Source organism: Schistocerca piceifrons, chromosome 2 (assembly GCF_021461385.2).
Source record: "Schistocerca piceifrons isolate TAMUIC-IGC-003096 chromosome 2, iqSchPice1.1, whole genome shotgun sequence".
NCBI lineage: Eukaryota > Metazoa > Arthropoda > Insecta > Orthoptera > Acrididae > Schistocerca > Schistocerca piceifrons.
In genome coordinates, this window is record NC_060139.1 from 1,119,249,400 (window position 1) to 1,119,268,278 (window position 18,879).

The following is an 18,879-nucleotide window of genomic DNA, read 5'->3' on the forward strand; positions in this document are numbered from 1 at the left end:
AATTTCACTTGATACACCATATGATCATACTTTTCACGGACAGTGTAGATGTGGAACAGAATCAAATACTGTTAGGAAATCAAGAAACACTATCTACCTGTTGCCTTGATCCAACGCTTTCAGCAAGTTATGTGAGAAAAGTGAGAGTTGGATTTCATATCATCTATGTTTTTGAAAACCATGCTGGTTGATATTGAGAAGGTAGTTCCGTTGGAGATACCTCATTATGTTTGAGCTCAAAATATTTTCTAAGAATCTACAACAAATCGATGTCAAGGCTACTGGATGGTAGTTTTGTCACTCCTACAACCCTTCTTGCAGACAGGTGTGATCTGTAACTTTTTCCAAAAACTGGGTAAGGTTTTTTGGATAGATTACAGTGAGAAGAGAGGATAACTCAGCCACAAATTCAATATTGAATCTGACTGCGATTCCATCAGGGTCTGGAGCTTTGTTTAATGATTTCAACTGTTTCTCAACACAACTGACACTAATACCTATTTCGTTCATTTTTTCAGTGTACGAGGATTGAATTGGGGCAGTTCTGGGTTTTTATTTGCAAAGGAACATTTGAAAATCGAGTTCGACTGGACACTAACTTTTGTGCCACTAACAGCCCTTACATACGACCAGAATTTATTTGGATTTTGTGAAATGTTATTTGACAATATTCTGCTACAGTAGTCATTGAAGGCTTCATGCATTGCTCTCTTGACAGCCAAACATGTTTCATCCAGCGTCTCTCAATCTATAATCCTACACTTTGTTTTACACCTATTATGCAGTAATCTCTGTTCCTTTAGAAGTTTTCTTTACAGTGACTGTATACCACGGAGGTTCCATCCCATTATGAACTGTTCTATTAGGAACCTATCTACTCAGTGCATGGTCAACTGTTCTTTTCAAGTAGAGGAAGAGCACCTCTACATGCTCCTGACCTGCGCTGAAAGTTTCAAGTTCCTCACTGAGATAAGATATTACTGATTTCTACTTAGTTAACTGAACGCATAATAAGAGGGAAACATTCCACGCAGGAAAATATATCTAAAAACAAAAATGATGTGACTTACCATACGAAAGCGCTGGCAGGTCGATAGACACACAAACATACACACAAAATTCTAGCTTTCGCAACCAACGGTTGCTTCATCAGGAAAGAGGGAAAGACGAAAGGATGTGGGTTTTAAGGGAGAGGGTAAGGAATCATTCCAATCCCGGGAGCGGAAAGACTTACCTTGTTGTTGTTGTGGTCTTCAGTCCTGAGACTGGTTTGATGCAGCTCTCCATGCTACTCTATCCTGTGCAAGCTTTTTCATCTCCCAGTACCTACTGCAACCTACATCCTTCTGAATCTGCTTAGTGTATTCATCTCTTGGTCTCCCTCTACGATTTTTGCCCTCCACGCTGCCCTCTAATACTAAATTGGTGATCCCTTGATGCCTCAGAACATGTCCTACCAACCGATCCCTTCTTCTGGTCAAGTTGTGCACACAAACTTCTCTTCTCCCCAATCCTATTCAATACTTCCTCATTAGTTATGTGATCTACCCATCTAATCTTCAGCATTCTTCTGTAGCACCACATTTCGAAAGCTTCTATTCTCTTCTTGTCCAAACTATTCATCGTCCATGTTTCACTTCCATACATGGCTACACTCCATACGAATACTTTCAGAAATGACTTCCTGACACTTAAATCAATACTGGATGTTACAAATTTCTCTTCTTCAGAAACGCTTTCCTTGCCATTGCCAGCCTACATTTTATATCCTCTCTACTTCGACCATCATCAGTTATTTTGCTCCCCAAATAGCAAAACCCCTTTACTACTTTAAGTGCCTCATTTCCTAATCTAATTCCCTCAGCATCACCCGACTTAATTAGACTACATTCCATTATCCTTGTTTTGCTTTTGTTGATGTTCATCTTATATCCTCCTTTCAAGACACTGTCCATTCCATTCAACTGCTCTTCCAAGTCCTTTGCTGTCTCTGACAGAATTACAATGTCATCGACGAACCTCAAAGTTTTTATTTCTTCTCCATGAATTTTAATACCTACTCCTAATTTTTCTTTTGTTTCCTTTACTGCTTGCTCAATATACAGACTGAACAACATCGGGGACAGGCTACAACCCTGTCTTACTCCCTTCCCAACCACTGCTTCCCTTTCATGTCCCTCGGCTCTTATAACTGCCATCTGGTTTCTGTACAAATTGTAAATAGCCTTTCGCTCCCTGTATTTTACCCCTGCCACCTTTAGAATTTGAAAGAGAGTATTCCAATCAACATTGTCAAAAGCTTTCTCTAAGTCTACAAATGCTAGAAACGTAGGTTTGCCTTTCCTTAATCTTTCTTCTAAGATAAGTCGTAAGGTCAGTATTGCCTCACGTGTTCCAGTGTTTCTACGGAATCCACACTGATCTTCCCCGAGGTTGGCTTCTACTAGTTTTTCCATTCGTCTGTAAAGAATTCGTGTTAGTATTTTGCAGCTGTGACTTATTAAGCTGATAGTTCGGTAATTTTCACACCTGTCAACACCTGCTTTCTTTGGGATTGGAATTATTATATTCTTCTTGAAGTCTGAGGGTATTTCGCCTGTTTCATACACCTTGCTCACCAGATGGTAGAGTTTTGTCAGGACTGGCTCTCCCACGGCCGTCAGTAGTTCCAATGGAATATTGTCTACTCCGGGGGCCTTGTTTCGACTCAGGTCTTTCAGTGCTCTGTCAAACTCTTCACGCAGTATCATATCTCCCATTTCATCTTCATCTACATCCTCTTCCATTTCCATAATATTGTCCTCAAGTACATCGCCCTTGTATAGACCCTGTATATACTCCTTCCACCTTTCTGCTTTCCCTTCTTTGCTTAGAACTGGGTTTCCATCTGAGCTCTTGATATTCATACAAGTCGTTCTCTTATCTCCAAAGGTCTCTTTAATTTTCCTGTAGGCGGTATCTATCTTACCCCTAGTGAGATAGGCCTCTACATCCTTACATTTGTCCTCTAGCCATCCCTGCTTAGCCATTTTGCACTTCCTGTCGATCTCATTTTTGAGACTTTGTATTCCTTTTTGCCTGTTTCACTTACTGCATTTTTATATTTTCTCCTTTCATCAATTAAATTCAATATTTCTTCTGTTACCCAAGGATTTCTACTAGCCCTCGTCTTTTTACCTACTTGATCCTCTGCTGCCTTCACTACTTCATCCCTCAAAGCTACCCATTCTTCTTCTACTGTATTTATTTCCCCCATTCCTGTCAATTGCTCCCTTATGCTCTCCCTGAATCTCTGTACAACCTCTGGTTCTTTTAGTTTATCCAGGTCCCATCTCCTTAAATTCCCACCTTTTTGCAGTTTCTTCAGTTTTAATCTACAGGTCATAACCAATAGATTGTGGTCAGAGTCCACATCTGCCCCTGGAAATGTCTTACAATTTAAAACCTGGTTCCTAAATCTCTGTCTTACCATTATATAATCTATCTGATACCTTTTAGTATCTCCAGGGTTCTTCCATGTATACAACCTTCTTTCATGATTCTTAAACCAAGTGTTAGTTATGATTATGTTGTGCTCTGTGCAAAATTCGACCAGGCGGCTTCCTCTTTCATTTCTGTCCCCCAATCCATATTCACCTACTATGTTTCCTTCTCTCCCTTTTCCTACACTCGAATTCCAGTCACCCATTACTATTAAATTTTCGTCTCCCTTCACAATCTGAATAATTTCTTTTATTTCATCATACATTTCTTCAATTTCTTCGTCAGCTGCAGAGCTAGTTGGCATGTAAACTTGTACTACTGTAGTAGGCGTGGGCTTCGTATCTATCTTGGCCACAATAATGCGTTCACTATGCTGTTTGTAGTAGCTTACCCGCATTCCTATTTTCCTATTCATTATTAAACCTACTCCTGCATTACCCCTATTTGATTTTGTATTTATAACCCTGTAGTCACCTGACCAGAAGTCTTGTTCCTCCTGCCACCGAACTTCACTAATTCCCACTATATCTAACTTCAACCTATCCATTCCCCTTTTTAAATTTTCTAACCTACCTGCCCGATTAAGGGATCTGACATTCCACGCTCCGATCCGTAGAACGCCAGTTTTCTTTCTCCTGATAACGACATCCTCTTGACTTACCTTAGGGGGGAAAAAGAACAGGTATACACTTGCACACACACTCATATCCAACCACACATACACAGACACAAGCAGACATTTGTAAAGGCAAAGAGATTCGGCAGAGATGTCAGTCGAGGCAGAAGTACAGCAGCAAAGATGTTGTTGAATGACAGGTGAGCTATGAGCAGCGGCAACTTGAAATTAGCAGAGGTTGAGGCCTGGCGGATAACGAGAAGAGAGGATATACTGAAGGGCAAGTTCCCATCTCCGGAGTTCTGTCAGGTTCGTGTTAGTGGGAAGTATCCAGATAACCCGGAGGGTGTAACACTGTGCCAAGATGTGCTGGCCGTGCACCAAGGCATGTTTAGCCACAGGGTGATCCTCATTACCAACAAACACTGTCTGCCTGTGTCCATTCATGCGAATGGACAGTTTGTTGCTGGTCATTCCCACATAGAAAGCTTCACAGTGTAGGCAGGTCAGTTGGTAAATCACGTGGGTGCCTTCACACGTGGCTCTGCCTTTGATCATGTACACCTTCGGGTTACAGGACTGGAGTAGGTGGTGGTAGGAGGGTGCATGGGACAGGTTTTACACCGGGGGCTGTTACAAGGGTAGGAGTCAGAGGGTAGGGAAGGTGGTTTGGGGATTTCATAGGGAACTAAGAGGTTACGAAGGTTAGGTGGACGGCGGAAAGACACTCTTGGTGGAGTGGGGAGGATTTCATGAAGGATGGATCTCATTTCAGGGCAGGATTTGAGGAAGTCGTATCCCTGCTGGAGAGCCACATTCAGAGTCTGATCCAGTCCTGGAAAGTATCCTGTTACAAGTGGGGCACTTTTGTGGTTCTTCTGTGGGAGGTTCTGGGTTTGAGGGGATGAGGAAGTGGCTCTGGTTATTTGCTTCTGTACCAGGTCGGGAGGGTATTGCGGGATGCGAAAGCTGTTTTCAGGTTGTTGGTGTAATGGTTCAGGGATTCTGGACTGGAGCAGATTCGTTTGCCACGAAGACCTAAGCTGTAGGGAAGGGACCGTTTGATGTGGAATGGGTGGCAGCTGTCATAATGGAGGTACTGTTGCTTGTTGGTGGGTTTGATGTGGACGGACGTGTGAAGCTGGCCATTGGACAGATGGAGGTCAACATCAAGGAAAGTGGCATGGGATTTGGAGTAGTACAAGGTGAATCTGATGGAACCAAAGGAGTTGAGGTTGGAGAGGAAATTCTGTAGTTCTTCACTGAGAGTCCAGATCATGAAGATGTCATCAATAAATCTGTACCAAACTTTGGGTTGGCAGGCCTGGGTAACCAAGAAGGCTTCCTCTAAGCGACCCATGAACAGGTTAGCGTACAAGGGGGCCATCCTGGTACCCATGGCTGTTCCCTTTAATTGTTAGTATGTCTGGCCTTCAAAAGTGAAGAAGTTGTGAGTCAGGGTGAAGCTGGCTAAGGTAATGAGGAAAGAGGTTTTAGGTAGGGCGGCAGGTGATCGGCGTGAAATGAAGTGCTCCATCGCATTGCGGCCCTGGACGTGCGGGATATTTGTGTATAAGGAAGTGGCATCAATGGTTACAAGGATGGTTTCCAGGGGTAACAGATTGGGTAAGGATTCCAGGCGTTCGAGAAAGTGGTTGGTGTCTTTGATGAAGGATGGGAGACTGCATGTAATGGGTTGAAGGTGTTGATCTACGTATGCAGAGATATGTTCTGTGGGGGCTTGGTAACCAGCTACAATGGGGTGGCTGGGATGATCCTTGTAACCATTGATGCCACTTCCTTATACACAAATATTCCGCACGTCCAGGGCCTCGCTGCGATGGAGCACTTCCTTTCACGCCCATCACCTGCCGCCCTACCTAAAACCTCTTTCCTCATTACCTTAGCCAGCTTCAACCTGACTCACAACTTCTTCACTTTTGAAGGCCAGACACACCAACAATTAAAGGGAACAGCCATGGGTACCAGGATGGCCCCCTTGTACGCTAACTTATTCATGGGTCGCTTAGAGGAAGCCTTCTTGGTTACCCAGGCCTGCCAACCCAAAGTTTGGTACAGATTTATTGATGACATCTTCATGATCTGGACTCACAGTGAAGAACTACAGAATTTCCTCTCCAACCTCAACTCCTTTGGTTTCATCAGATTCACCTGGTCCTACTCCAAATCCCATGCCACTTTCCTTGACATTGACCTCCATCTGTCCAATGGCCAGCTTCACACGTCCGTCCACATCAAACCCACCAACAAGCAACAGTACCTCCATTATGACAGCTGCCACCCATTCCACATCAAACGGTCCCTTCCCTACAGCCTAGGTCTTCGTGGCAACTGAATCTGCTCCAGTCCTGAATCCCTGAACCATTACACCAACAACCTGAAAACAGCTTTCGCATCCCGCAACTACCCTCCCGACCTGGTACAGAAGCAAATAACCAGAGCCACTTCCTCATCCCCTCAAACCCAGAACCTCCCACAGAAGAACCACAAAAGTGCCCCACTTGTAACAGGATACTTTCTGGGACTGGATCAGACTCTGAATGTGGCTCTCCAGCAGGGATACGACTTCCTCAAATCCCGCCCTGAAATGAGATCCATCCTTCATGAAATCCTCCCCACTCCACCAAGCGTGTCTTTCCGCCGTCCACCTAACCTTCGTAACCTCTTAGTTCATCCCTATGAAATCCCCAAACCACCTTCCCTACCCTCTGGCTCCTACCCTTGTAACCGCCCCCGGTGTAAAACCTGTCCCATGCACCCTCCCACAACCACCTCCTCCAGTCCTGTACCCCGGAAGGTGTACACGATCAAAGGCAGAGCCACGTGTGAAAGCACCCACGTGATTTACCAACGAAACTGTCCATTCGCATGAATGGACACAGGTTGGTTGGTTTAAGGATGAAAGGGACCAAACTGCAGAGGTCATAGGTCCCTTTTTCCAAAATACTAAAAATACCCACAGAGATTAAAAAATGTTCAACAGAATAGGAGACAGACGACACAGAACAAAAGAAACGTAGACAAGGACCAGACAAAACAAAATAAAATCACACGGAGTGCGACGGTGGTCAGCCGACCATAGGAACAAAAAAAAGGAAAAGTCAACCACCGAAAACACATTAAAAACTGAGTTTAAAACCGTATGCCAAAGGCCAAAATCAACAAATAAAACACACGCATTTATATTAAGCGATGAAATCCCCCTGCCTGAATAAAACGCAAAACTAAGTCCGGTACGGCAGAGGCGTCAGTTAAAAGCGCAGGGAGCCTATCAGGCAGCACAAAAGTCTGCCTGAGCACAGTTAAAAGGGTGCACTCCAACAGAATATGGACCACCGTCAAGGACGCCCCACAACGACAAAGAGGTGGATCCTCACGACACAGTAAATAACTGTGCGTCAGTCGGGTGTGGCCAATGCGGAGCCGACAAACGACGACTGAGTCCCTGTGGGTGGCTCGCAGGGATGACCGCCAAACAGTCGTCGTCTCCTTGATACGACGGAGTTTGTTTGGCACGGGCAGGTTGCGCCTTTCAGTGTCCCAGAAATCGAAAACTTTGCGGCGTAATAGTGCCCGCAAATCAGTCGCCGGGAGGCCAATCTCCAGAGGTGGTTTACTGGTGGCCTCTTTCGCCAGGCGGTCAACATTCTCATTGCCGGGGATCCCAACATGGCCTGGGGTCCACACAAAGACCACAGAGCGGCCGCTACATGCAAGAGTATGCAGGGACTCATGGACAGCCATCACCAGACGAAAACGAGGGAAATACTGGTCGAGAGCTCGTAAACTGCTCAGGGAATTGCTACAGATAACGAAGGACTCACCTGAGCAGGAGCGGATATACTCTAGGGCACAAAAGATGGCGACCAGCTCAGCTGTGTAAACGCTGCAGCCATCCAGCAAGGAACGTTGTTCAGAATGGTCCCCTAGAGTAAGCGCATATCCGACACGACCAGCAACCATCGAACCATCAGTGTATACAACGCCAGAGCCCTGATACGTGGCCAAGATGGAATAAAAACGGTGGCGGAAGGCCTCTGGAGGGACGGAGTCCTTTGGGCCCTGTGCCAAGTCGAGCCGAAGGCGAGGGCGAGGAACACACCATGGGGGTGTCCGCAAAGTGGCCCGGAAAGGAGGTGGAACTGTAAAAACCCTAAGCCCGGAGAGAAGCTCTTTGACGCGGACCGCGATCGTACAACCTGACCGGGGCCGATGTTCAGGAAGATTGACAACCGATTGCGGGAACAGGAGACGATAGTTTGGATGCCCGGGCAAGCTAAAAACATGGGCAGCATAAGAGGCCAGTAAATGTTGGCGCCTCAATCACAGTGGAGGGACACCTGCCTCCACAAGTATGCTGTCCACAGGGCTGGTGCGGAATGCTCCTGTCGCCTGTCGAACCCCACAGTGGTGAACGGGGTCCAGCAGTTGCAACGCTGAGGGCGACGCTGAGCCATACGCCACACTCCCATAATCAAGCCGGGACAGCACAAGGGCTTTGTAGAGCTGCAGCAGCGTATTACGATCGGCACCCCAAGTTGTGTTGCTGAGGCAGCGAAGGGCATTCAGATGCTGCCAGCACTGACGCTTGAGCTGACGAATATGTGGAAGCCAAGTAAGCCGGGCATCAAACAGCAATCCCAGAAAATGGTAAGTGTCAACAACCCTGAGCATGGCATCCTGAAGATAGAGCTCAGGGTGGGGATGGACAGTTCGACACCGACAAAAGTGCATAAAACAAGTCTTCGCAGGAGAAAATTGAAACCCATGAGCTAGGGCCCATGCCTGCGCCTTGCGTATGGCTCCCTGCAACCTACGTTCTGCAACACTAATGGTGGAGGAGCTGAACAAGATGCAGAAATCATCAGCATATAACGTGGGTGAGACAGACGACCCTACTGCTGCTGCAAGGCCATTAATGGCCACAAGGAAAAGGGGCACGCTCAATACTGAGCCCTGTGGAACGCCGTTCTCCTGGATATGAAGTGAACTATGGGATGTGCCAATTAAAACGCGGAATGTCCGAACAGATAATAAATTCTGAATAAAAATGGGGAGAGAGCCCCGGAGACCCCACCCGTGCAACGTGGCGAGTATATGGTGCCGCCACGTCGTGTCATATGTTCTGGAGACAAGGTGTTGGCGCCTGGAAAAAGCAGTGCGGATTGCAGACTCAAGAAAGACCAAAGTATCGGCGGTGGAACGGCCCTGACGGAAGCCGCTCTGGCACTGAGCCAGAAGACCCGAGACTCGAGCAGCCAACACAGCCGTCGACTCACCATACGTTCCAGTAGCTTGCACAGAGTATTTGTCAAGCTGATGGGCCGATAGCTATCCACAGTAAGCGGGTCCTTACCAGGCTTCAGCACCGGAATGATGGTACTTTCTCGCCACTGCGACGGAAAGACACCATCGCTCCATATGCGGTTGAAGATGACAAGAACACATCGCTGACAGTCCGGGGACAGGTGTTTGAGCATCTGATTGTTGACGCCATCTGGCCCAGAGGCTGTATCGGGGCACTGTGCCAGGGCACTTTGGAGTTCCCACAAACTAAATGGGGCGTTATACGTCTCAGGGTGGCGAGAAGCAAAAGAAAGCCGTTTGCCTTCCTCCCGGCGTTTAAGCGCGCGAAACGCAGGCGGGTAATTCCCCGACGCAGAGGCCCGAACATAGTGCTGTGCGAAATGCTCGGCGATTGCATCAGCATCGGTGGATACCGCCCCGTTGATGGTAAGCCCTGGGACACCTGTAGAGTGCTGCACTCCAAAGATGCGCCGAATCTTCATCCACACCTGGGAGGGTGAAGTACGGGAACCAATGGTGGAAACGTACCTCTCCCAGCACTCCTGTTTCCGCCTCTTGATGAGCCGCCGTGCCTGAGCACGGAGACGTTTGAAGAAAATGAGGTTCTCCAAAGACGGGTGCCGCTTATGTCGCTGAAGAGCCCGCAGACGTTCTTTAATGGCTTCAGCGACCTCCGGAGAACACCAAGGCACTGCCTTTCGCCGGGGGCACCCTAACAAACGAGGAATGGTACGTTCCGCAGCGGAAACAATCGCTGCAGTGTCTCAACCGCCACATCGATGGTACCGTGGGGGAGAGATGCAACAGTGGCAGCAGAGAATGTTTCCCAGTTTGCCTTGCTAAATGCCCATCTAGGCAGGCGTTCGTGGGATCGACACTGGGGTAGTGAAAGGAAGATGGGAAAATGGTCACTACCACACAAGTCGTCATGGACTCTCCAGTGGACCGATGGTACAAGCCCTGGGCTGCCCAACGACAGATCTATGGCCTAGAACGTGCCATGCGCCACACTGAAATGCGTGGCAGCACCAGTGTTTAAGAGGCAGAGGTCGAGTTGGGAGATGAGATTCTCGACATCTCTGCCTCGGCCAGTAATCTTCCATCCACCCCACAGGGGATTGTGGGCGTTAAAATCCCCAAGGAGAAGAAAAGGCGTGGGAAGTTGGGCGACAAGTGCAGCCAATTCGGTCAGGGAGACTGTACCACCTGGAGGGAGATAGACACTGCAGACGGTTATGTCCTGGGTAGTCCTTATGCGGACAGCCACAGCTTCCAAAGATGTTTGAAGGGGCACAGGAGCACTATATACAGAGGTAAGGACATACACGCAGGCTCCACCTGACACACTATTGTAAGTGCTACGGTTGCAGTAATAACCCCTGTATCCACAGAGGACAGGGGTCCGCATTGCCGGGAACCAGGTTTCCTGGAGAGCAATGCATAAAGCAGGTGTCATGCTTACAAGCTGACGTAGCTCAGGTAGATGGCTAAAATAACCACCACAATTCCACTGGAGGATTGTACAAAGTGTGTCCTGTAGAGGCATTCAGGCACCGAAAATGCAAATTACTGGGCAAGGTCACATGCTGCCACCGACTGAGTGACGGACGTCGCTACGGCCATCGTTTCTGAGGAGACGGCGAGACCCATGGTCATCAGGGGACGCAAAGAGCTCGACCTCATCCTCAGAGGCTAAGCTGACAGGAAGCGTTGGTGCGGGAACCACTGGGTCCTTATCCTTCTTGGAGAGCTTCCTCTTCTCTCTCTTGTCTTTGGGAGGAGGGTTGGCATGCTGGGAGGGCTTTCCTGACGCATTATCAGGAACAGAGGAAGAGCGTGAAGCCCTTCGACCAGCAGCTGGTGGCTTCTTCAGCCACTGGCTAGTGTCTTGTGAGACACTGGGGAAGTCCTTGGAAGGGACTCCCCCAAGGGATCCCTTCCGAACAAGTGAGGCCGGAGGAGGTTGTTGCGTCTCCGGCTGAGCAGCCAGAGAGAGCTGTCGCTTCCCCGGCTGAGGAGCCGGAGAGGGCTGTCGCCGCTCCGGCTGAGAGGTGGGGACCGACGTCCCCGGTTGCTTGGGGTGCACTGCTCCCAAACTGGGTGTTTTGGGAGCAGTGGAAGAGAGAGTGGCCCCCACCGGTGGTGGGGCAGGCGAAACGTGACTGTTCGGTGGGCCAACTGTGAAAGGAGTCTTTGCAGAAACTGGTGGCTGCAGTGTTACAGCAGCATGACTCTTCAACATAGGTGTGGGGTTGAGCCATTCTAATTTCTTCCTCGCCTCTTGGTAAGTTAAACGGTCCAGGGTCTTAATTTCTTGTATCTTCCTCTCTCGTTGGTAGGTTGCACAGTCTGGCGAGCAGGGAGAATGATGCTCCCCACAGTTAACGCAGGTGGGAGGTGGAGCACACGGAGCATTTGGATGCGAAGGTCGTCCACAATCACGACACGTGGGGCTGGCAGTGCATCTGGAGGACACGTGTCCGAATTTCCAGCACTGGAAGCATCGCATAGGGGGCGGGACATAGGGCCTGAAATCGCACCGGTAGATCATGACCTTGACCTTCTCAGGCAAGCAGTCGCCCTCGAAGGCCAGGATGAAAGCAACGGTAGCGATCCTATTATCCTTGGGTCCCCTAAAGACACGACGAACGAAGTGTGCACCTCGTCGTGCCAGGTTCTCCCGTAGCTCGTCATCAGACGGTAGCAGAAGATCTTTATGAAAGATAATCCCCTGGACCAAATTTAGTGACTTATGGGGAGTGACGTTAACAGGTATGTCACCAAGCTTCTCACAGGCGAGCAACGCCCTTGACTGTGCAGAGGAAGGTGCTTGTATCAAAATGGCCCCGCTCTGCATTTTGGAAAGAGAGGCCACTTCCCCGAACTTATCTTCAAGATGGGTCGCAAAGAACAGAGGCTTAGTCCCCAAAAATGAATCCCCATCAGTTCTGCTGCACACAAGATATCGCGGTGAATATGGCTCCTGTCTGTCCGCAGCCCTGCGTCCCTCCCAGGGCGTGGCTAGGGAAGGGAACGATTTGGGGTTATATGCCACAGCTTTAAAGTCTATTTTACCACGCTTAGAGACGTTGGTGCGTGCGACCACCGGATTGAGATTGTACCCGCTTCATTGCGGGGTATCCGCCCCGATGCCACCCACTCCGACCAGGGGCTCTCCCCACGGGTGCCATCCAGCCACAGCAAAGGCCACCTAGCAGGATGGCCGTTGCCGGGAGTCCTGATGCCCCGGAGAGACGGGCATCTACTCCTTGGCTTACGTGGGGAGGCGGCAGCGCAGGCATCGGCAGTAAGATCCCTGTGTTGTCAGGGGGCTACAACCTAGAGGGTACATGACGACCCCACCACAACGGGCTGGCTGCCGTGCTGGATTTTGGGTGCCATGGGTAGTCCATAGTGATCGTGGGTGCAGATTATGATGCACTAAGGGCGTAACTTACACAATCCATCAGGTGTGTATGCCCAAAATGAGGGATGGAGGGTGCAGTTACGACACCCAGACGATAAAGAGTGCCAAGGTCTTAGGGCACAGAGGACTGATGGTGCACCATGTAAGGGGTCCTTCCCCAAAAGGCCTTACTTCTGTTGAATTTGGAAAAATGGAGGTCAAACCCTAATGGGGACCATCACATTAAAGGCCGAAACAGTTGAGACTCCTTTTAGTCGCCTCTTACGACAGGCAGGAATACCGCGGGCCTATTCTAACCCCTGAACCCGCATGGGGGAAATGGACACAGGCAGACAGTGATTGTTGGTAATGAGGATCACCCTGTGGCTAAACATGCCTTGGTGCACGGCCAGCACATCTTGGCACAGTGTTACACCGTCCGGGTTATCTGGATACTTCCCACTAACACCAACCTGTCAGAACTCCGGAGATGGGAACTTGCCCTTCAGTATATCCTCTCTTCTCGTTATCCGCCAGGCCTCAACCTCCGCTAATTTCAAGTTGCCACCACTCGTACCTCACCTGTCTTTCAACATCATTTTTGCCTCTGTACTTCTGCCTCGACTGACATCTCTGCCGAATCTCTTTGCCTTTACAAATGTGCTTGTGTCTGTGTATGTGTGGTTGGATATGGGTGTGTGTGCAAGTGTATACCTGTTCTTTTTTCCCCCTAAGGTAAGTCTTTCCGCTCCCGGGATTGGAATGACTCCTTACCCTCTCCCTTAAAACCCACATCCTTTCGTCTTTCCCTCTCCTTCCCTCTTTCCTGATGAGGCAACAGTTTGTTGCGAAAGCTTGAATTTCGTGTGTATGTTTGTGTGTCTGTTGACCTGCCAGCACTTTCACACACACACACACACACACACACACACACACACACACACACACACACACACACACACACTCTCTCTCTCTCTCTCTCTCTCTCTCTCTCTCTCTCTCTCTATTCGAATTTTACGATTCCAACAGGATAAAAACATGCCGTGTGAACTTATATTTGAAGAAATTCTAGCAGAACTAGAGAACCATCAAGAGAGTGACGATGAAGATGATATATAGAATTGGCGATTATTCCACCCGATGCAGATGTAATAACAGATGAAGAAGACACTGACGAAAATGTACTGTTGTACAAGATGACGCCGGTACTTTAGAGCTCACAACCAGCTGAGATGAAGTTAATGCTACAGTTGTACATCCAGAAGCCAAAAGAAGGAAAGCATTGGGAGGTGGAGGAGAAAGTGGTATGTTATCTACAAAAAAATATATATGTAAGTGGTATAAATGTCAACCAACGTACACAAACAATAGTGAACCAGGGAAGAGCAACAAACATTATGATGCGGAATGTCTAGCAAGTAACACAGTGCCCCAGGTGTTTGAGGATTTTTTTTTTCTGAGAAACTAATGGATACTATTATTGAACAAAGCGAAATTTATGCTTGCCAACATAACAGAATAAATTTTCTGCTAACCGAAGAAGAACTAAAATTATTTATTGGCGTACTACTTCTGAGTGGTTATCATAAGCTTCCCCACAAGAATAAGTACTGGGAACAGGTTCCTGATGTCGGTGTTCCTTTAGTCTTCAACTCCGGGTCAAGAAATAGGTTTTGGGAAATAAAGAGATTCATTCATCTCAATGACAACTCCAAAATAGACAGAAACGACAAGATGTACAAACTGAGGTTATAATTTGAAATGCTGAAATAGGAATTTGGTAAATTTGGCGTATTTCATTCAGAACTCTCAACTGATGAAATAATGGTACATTATTATGGCAAACATTCAGCTAAAATGTTTCTGAGGGGAAAGCCTATGAAATTTGGATATAAAATTTGGTGTCTTACAAGTTCCAATGGCTTTCTTTATAATTTTTCACCATACTGTGGCAAGACTGACAACAAACAGGAGCCTTTAGGTGCAAGGGTAATAAATGAACTAACCAGCATGATTCCAGAATCAGAGTATCCGAATTATAAGCTTTTCTTTGACGACTTTTTCACCAGTGTTGACACACTGATCACACTCGGAAAGAGTAAAATGAAAGCTGCAGGAACAATAACAGAGATCCGAACTAATGCATGTCCTTTAATTGACTCAAAAAGAATGGCAAAAGGAAGGAACGAGGATTCTATGACTACATATTTGACAAAGAGAATGAAGTTCTGGTTGTGAAATGGAGTGACAACAAACCAGTATGTGTAGTGACAAATAACAGTACTATTATTCCTCGAGTTCTACTAAAAGATACTCACGGGCAAAGAAAAAGGAAATATCTGTTACACTGCCACATATCATTGAAGAATACAATGCCCATATGGGTGGCATATATCTACTGGACAAGCAGATATCACTTTATAGGACGAGGATAAGGTCAAAGAAATGGTGGTGGCCATTATTCACACAGATGATATACACTCCTGGAAATTGAAATAAGAACACCGTGAATTCATTGTCCCAGGAAGGGGAAACTTTATTGACACATTCCTGGGGTCAGATACATCACATGATCACACTGACAGAACCACAGGCACATAGACACAGGCAACAGAGCATGCACAATGTCGGCACTAGTACAGTGTATATTCACCTTTCGCAGCAATGCAGGCTGCTATTCTCCCATGGAGACGATCGTAGAGATGCTGGATGTAGTCCTGTGGAACGGCTTGCCATGCCATTTCCACCTGGCACCTCAGTTGGACCAGCGTTCGTGTTAGACGTGCAGACCGCGTGAGACGACGCTTCATCCAGTCCCAAACATGCTCAATGGGGGACAGATCCGGAGATCTTGCTGGCCAGGGTAGTTGACTTACACCTTCTAGAGCACGTTGGGTGGCACGGGATACATGCGGACGTGCATTGTCCTGTTGGAACAGCAAGTTCCCTTGCCGGTCTAGGAATGGTAGAACGATGGGTTCGATGACGGTTTGGATGTACCGTGCACTATTCAGTGTCCCCTCGACGATCACCAGTGGTGTACGGCCAGTGTAGGAGATCGCTCCCCACACCATGATGCCGGGTGTTGGCCCTGTGTGCCTCGGTCGTATGCAGTCCTGATTGTGGCGCTCACCTGCACGGCGCCAAACACGCATACGACCATCATTGGCACCAAGGCAGAAGCGACTCTCATCGCTGTAGACGACACGTCTCCATTCGTCCCTCCATTCACGCCTGTCGCGACACCACTGGAGGCGGGCTGCACGATGTTGGGGTGTGAGCGGAAGACGGCCTAACGGTGTGCGGGACCGTAGCCCAGCTTCATGGAGACGGTTGCGAATGGTCCTCGCCGATACCCCAGGAGCAACAGTGTCCTTAATTTGCTGGGAAGTGGCGGTGCGGTCCCCTACGGCACTGCGTAGGATCCTACGGTCTTGGCGTGCATCCGTGCGTCGCTGCGGTCCGGTCCCAGGTCGACGGGCACGTGCACCTTCCGCCGACCACTGGCGACAACATCGATGTACTGTGGAGACCTCACGCCCCACATGTTGAGCAATTCGGCGGTACGTCCACCCGGCCTCCCACATGCCCACTATACGCCCTCGCTCAAAGTCCGTCAACTGCACATACGGTTCACGTCCACGCTGTCGCGGCATGCTACCAGTGTTAAAGACTGCGATGGAGCTCCGTATGCCACGGCAAACTGGCTGACACTGACGGCGGCGGTGCACAAATGCTGCGCAGCTAGCGCCATTCGACGGCCAACACCGCGGTTCCTGGTGTGTCCGCTGTGCCGTGCATGTGATCATTGCTTGTACAGCCCTCTCGCAGTGTCCGGAGCAAGTATTGTGGGTCTGACACACCGGTGTCAATGTGTTCTTTTTTCCATTTCCAGGAGTGTATATCTGCGTAGTAAACACATGGCGTGCATACCAAATTGCTAACTCTAATGAGAAGCTCTTACTTTTGGATGTCCGACAGAGAATAGTGATGTTTTTTCTATCAAAGAAAAAAGGATCAGTACCAAAACAAAGAGGACCACAAGGAAGCAAATTGATGGAAATGGAAATGTCGTGTGGCTAGGGCCTCCCGTCGGGTAGACCGTTCGCCTAGTGCAGGTCATTCGATTTGATGCCACTTCGGCGACCTGCGCGTCGATGGGGATGAAATGATGATGATGATGATTAGGACAACACAACACCCAGTCCCTGAGCGGAGAAAATTTCCGACCCAGCCGGGAATCGAACCCGGGCCCTTAGGATTGACAGTCTGTCACGCTGACCACTCAGCTACCAGGGCGGACAGCAAATTGATGGGAGGACGGGTGAGCACAAATGTACGACTAGATCCAGGAAATCATTTCTTTGTGCCAAGTAAAACACAGAAGAGATGTGCTTACTGCAAGAAAAAAACAACAAAAATTTGTGATAGGTGCAATGTTGGTGTACATGACAAGTGTTTTGCTTCATTTCATACTGAATATACATTCCATATTAAAATATTCTTTATTTAATGTTTGTGTTGCTTCTTACAATATTATGCATGGAGAATAAGATTGTGAATTTGGATAGCGCATTTGGCCAATGTCCCAAAAATGGGACGTCTGTAGTTTTTGTTCTAATAAACTGAAACTTTTCAAACCAACTTTTTATTCAATTTATCACTCAATGTAACATATTTATGTATAAAAGTTTGCAAAAAAAAAGATCCAATAGAGTTCTGGCCGGTAGAGCGTTAAGGGAAAACCAGATGTAACACAAAATGTCTGGCAGAAAATCTGCTACAGGAACTACATCACAAACCCCGACTGCTCACAGATTATGCAAAGGACAATGGTAACTTCCGAAAATTCTCAAAAATACACATTTATTTGCATTGATATACAATGAAATTCAGGGGTGATGTATACTTTGGCTGAGCTGTGAACCACAAAGCATTGATTTGCTACGTAAATTACGTATACAAAACACTGGTAGCACTAACTTACAAAGTATAGTTTTGCAGGCATCTCAAAATTCTGAAACTAAACTATTTCTCACATAATTGGACAACAAAATAAGAGACAGACTATTTTGAATGACGATGATAGGCATACTGTTCTAAAAAATTTTGAAAGAGCACAATTTAGTTTAAGCCTACAATTGACGCTAATAGTACTAGTTTATCACGGGATTCCCAAATGTTTGAAATTTCACAACATATCAGAATTCAAACAAGTATCGATACAATCAATAAAAAATTACGCAGAAGTGACATGAACAGCAAAATATACTAATATAGAACTCCAAATAGACACATTATCTAGTACAAACAGTCCCCACATAAGGGAAAATTCCTAAGTCAGCTTTATTTAAATGGGTAAATAAAATAAATAACAAAACTGGAAATTGTCCCTCCTCTTGCAATGGATTGCTACTGGACAACTGCTTTTGTACATTAAATGGAGAGTACAGTACACATCTAATTAACACCAATGGATTTCTTTTCACAGAATAACAATCTTTGGATACTGTACTGCATAGTGTGGGAATTCTGAGACATTCTGGGTTGCTGCAGAGTGATTCATTTTCTAAAATAGACAGTGTAGTGGTGTACACTGTTAACACACTAGGCATATTACACGGGCCACTTGTTCACTCCTTTTGTACACACATCAGTTAGACTGAGGTAGCAATGGAGTTTAAAAGAAGACATTCATACATGGCACTGAATTTAAGATAGAAGTGAATTTAAAGCAGTATTTGGAATCTCTTCATGCAATAAACCAACAGTCTGCTGCTGATTTAATGATTTCTGAGACACACTCTTGAAGACTGAAGTCAATAATGACAGCCACTACTGAAGGAAACTAGCTTCACCTCTGGATAATGATGACTGAAGAGGACAGCTCCCCACTGTCTCTACCAACAAAATGAACGCAATCTTTGAATCAGATCAGAACTAGTTTGTTGAGTTCCTGCATGGCAATCTTCAGATCAGAAAAATAGTTGTTAGATACAACACCTTTTAACACTTGAGTAAAAAAACTTGCTGCTAAATCCTGATA